The sequence below is a fragment of the Triturus cristatus genome, chromosome 6 (genome assembly GCF_964204655.1).
Source record: "Triturus cristatus chromosome 6, aTriCri1.1, whole genome shotgun sequence".
Classification (NCBI taxonomy): domain Eukaryota; kingdom Metazoa; phylum Chordata; class Amphibia; order Caudata; family Salamandridae; genus Triturus; species Triturus cristatus.
The window spans coordinates 327,508,569-327,511,581 of record NC_140589.1 but is presented as its reverse complement, the minus strand read 5'-3'; the positions used below and the strand labels follow the sequence as shown (position 1 = coordinate 327,511,581).

Sequence of the window (3,013 nt, the reverse complement as noted above, 5' to 3'; positions counted from 1 at the left end):
TCTTTAAAAAAGCCAAAACAAACCACACACCTATAGACGGCCTTTTAGACCCTCAAAATGTTCTACAAAAAGACCAAAAAGACATAGAAACCATAGTACAGAATTTTTTCACACAGCTTTTTTCAACCAAAGACTCTGATGAAACTGCGTGTAACGAGCTCCTGGATAACTAAACCGCAGGGCATTGCACAGAGGAAAAAGAATTCCTACAAAACCCTTTCCAAGGGCAGGAGTTCCTAGACATTATAAACAAAGCCCCGAAAAACTCCGCTTCAGGGCAGGATGGCCTACCCTGGGAATTTTACACAACTTTCTGGAGAGACATAGCAAAGGACTTTATAGAAATGATAACACAATGCATAGAAAAACAATCCTTTGTGCACACATTCACACAAGGATCAGTGAAACTAATCCATGAAAAAGGGGAAGTAAACAACTCCAAAAATTGGAGGCCAATAACACTTTTGAACGTGGTCAGCAAAATATTTAGCAAATGCATCACAAATAGGATGAGGAAGGTCCTGAAAACACTTATAGAACCTGACCAGACTTGCGCAGTGCCAGGAAGAAAAATCTGGGACTGCCTAATCACTATTCGTAATGCGATTAGCAGAGCCCTAGAGGAAGGGAACCCATTAGGCGTGCTATCATTGGACTTACAAAAAGCCTTTGATAGCGTATCACATGACTACTTGTTTAAGGTTCTATCCAAAATGGTCTTCCCCACATCATCTACCCAAATGATTAGATTGCTTTATACCAACACAACCAGCAGAATTATGGTAAATGAAGCACTCACAGCAGAGGTGCACATCAAATCAGGAGTACGCCAAGGGTGCCCCCTTTCACCAGCACTCTTCGTATACGCACTAGAACCTTTACTTTGTACGCTGAGGAAAGAAATGATCATTAAAGCTATCTCTGTGGAAAAGAATCAGGGATGCCTGAAGAGTTAAATACCCAAATGGAGGGTCGAAAGGCCCGTAGGCCGTGCAGAGCAACCCCCACTTAAGGAGAAAACCGTAACAGTGGCAGGCGGCAGCGAAAGCCTGTCACTGCCTCAGGAAGAAGTCTCGGTAAACAAAAGGTGTTAATGGTAACCCCTCGGACCCCCTCCCTTTCCCTCTGTGAAGAGGTGGGGCCTGCGCCAGCCTCACAGGGACACCGCAGCCACCCTGGTCCAGCAGGTGTGAAGGCCTAAGTGTAATGCGCTAGTGGCCGGATTCCTGGATGTCGGGTCCGGGCCGCTGCCGATGACCAGTCAAGACTCGCGAGCTGGATGCGGGTCAGTAATAAGCCGCGGGGGCGTCCTGGTCAACACAAAAAATCCAGAAGAAAAAAAAAAGGAAGGGGTCCCTTGCCTGCCCACCCCACCCAGAGACGCAGCCTTGCCCCGGTCAAGCCAGGGATCAAAGGCCCAGCAGACGTGTTCCGTATACCTTCCCCCCTATAGACGCTCCGGCAAGCCAGAGATACACAGGCCCAGCCCGCAGGGATCAGGATGCACCCCCTAAACTGTAGCTGTAACCAAGTGAATACTTGATCGTAGCCAAAAGGCCGAGAAGCGATAACCAGAATGGTGCCAGAATTCACACCTCCCGAAGCAATCTACCTGTCTGACCTGGACCGGGGTCTTCCCTTGCACCGTCGCTTGAGGCCCGCCTCTTTTTCTGACTCTAGCGAGAGCTCAGCATGTGCCCATAGAAAGGAGGTCCTGGCCTTGGGCCTTCTCCCGGCTCCCAGAGTCCTCCTCGGCTTTTGCCTCGTTAGGCGTCACTTAGCATACCCACGTTGTCCTCTTTCTAGTATTTGCATGCCCCGTTCCTTCCTGTCCACTGCTTGCAGCCCGCTGGCCGGAAAGCCTGGCAGACGGGGGATGCTGGGAATCAGGCCCTCGGCTGCCCGGGACACTGCTCCCCTGTAGCCAAAGGCCTATAGATAAGGCTTCGCCGTTCGTGGCCGATCGGGGCGGGCAAAGAAGGAAAAGGACTCTGTATTTTCCTTCTTTGCTCAGAGAAGCCAAGGGCAGTGTCCACTTCCGTCCCTCCCTCTCGCTCTCTCGCTCTTTCCCTCCCTCCTTCCCTCCCTCTCTCTCCTCGTCTCTTTCCGTCTCTATCTCGATCCTACTGACTTGCTGGAAAACTTCCTCCATTCGCTCCCCAGTGAAATGGATCCAAAAATGCATGAAACTCTGTTGCTGGAAAAGCAGTCTCCTTCTGAAATTTTTCTCCTCCAAACTGCAGCGTCTGGATGGAGAAGGAAATAAAAAAAAAAAAAGGTTCCAGAAAACGTGAAAAATATATAAATAAATAATGCGCGTTTGCGGCAGATCAATGAAATAAATAAATAAATAAATGAATAAAGCAAGACGCGGTGACCAGTGTGGTTTTATTCTCGCGCAAACACAGTAGCGCCACTTTACAGGGTTTGATAGTGAAGCGCTACTTTCGTTTTCTCATCTATCTTTCAACAGCATTGTTTTCCCCGGGTGGGGAAGTGCACCATTCCTGGAGGTACTGCAATACCCGGTTGATGCGTGGAGTGGACAGAGCAAGGTCCTATTCCATCTCCCTGTTCCAAAAATCAATTTAATATATGATCCTCAGATACAGGACGTATCAGATATTAAACTGATAAGAACAAGTTTTTTTTGTTTGTTTTTTTGCAAAAATATACTTTATTTATAAAATGTTGTTTGTCACAAGTACATGTTAACCAATCCCATTCTGGCTGGCATACTTTTTAACTGGACTAGGTTTTGCACGCAGGCAGGGACCTGTCAGTTTTCCATCTAGATATAGGTTTCATTGTAAGAAGACACTTTTATACTAAAGTGTATTCCTAAAGTTTTTAGTTTACCCATTCTGCCCATTTTTTTTGTTTCCATATTTTTTCTGCTTCTTGTTTGCCTTGTTTTTTAATATCCACATAATAAAAAAACTTTACTTTATCCAGTGCAATGTTTATACAGTCTTTGGTGGAAAAGGTCTTGTGTTGGTAGACTCCCAGGTTT

The 3,013-nt window shown here is 46.6% G+C and overlaps 1 non-coding gene across 1 annotated transcript; it reads right to left on the bottom strand.

The window, feature by feature from the left end:
* Positions 1-2,491: 2,491 nt before the first annotated feature.
* On the bottom strand, positions 2,492-2,674 carry LOC146816821 (U2 spliceosomal RNA). The gene has a single exon (XR_014964960.1). It is a non-coding gene; the product is annotated as a U2 spliceosomal RNA (small nuclear RNA).
* Between the last annotated feature and the right edge of the window lie 339 nt (positions 2,675-3,013).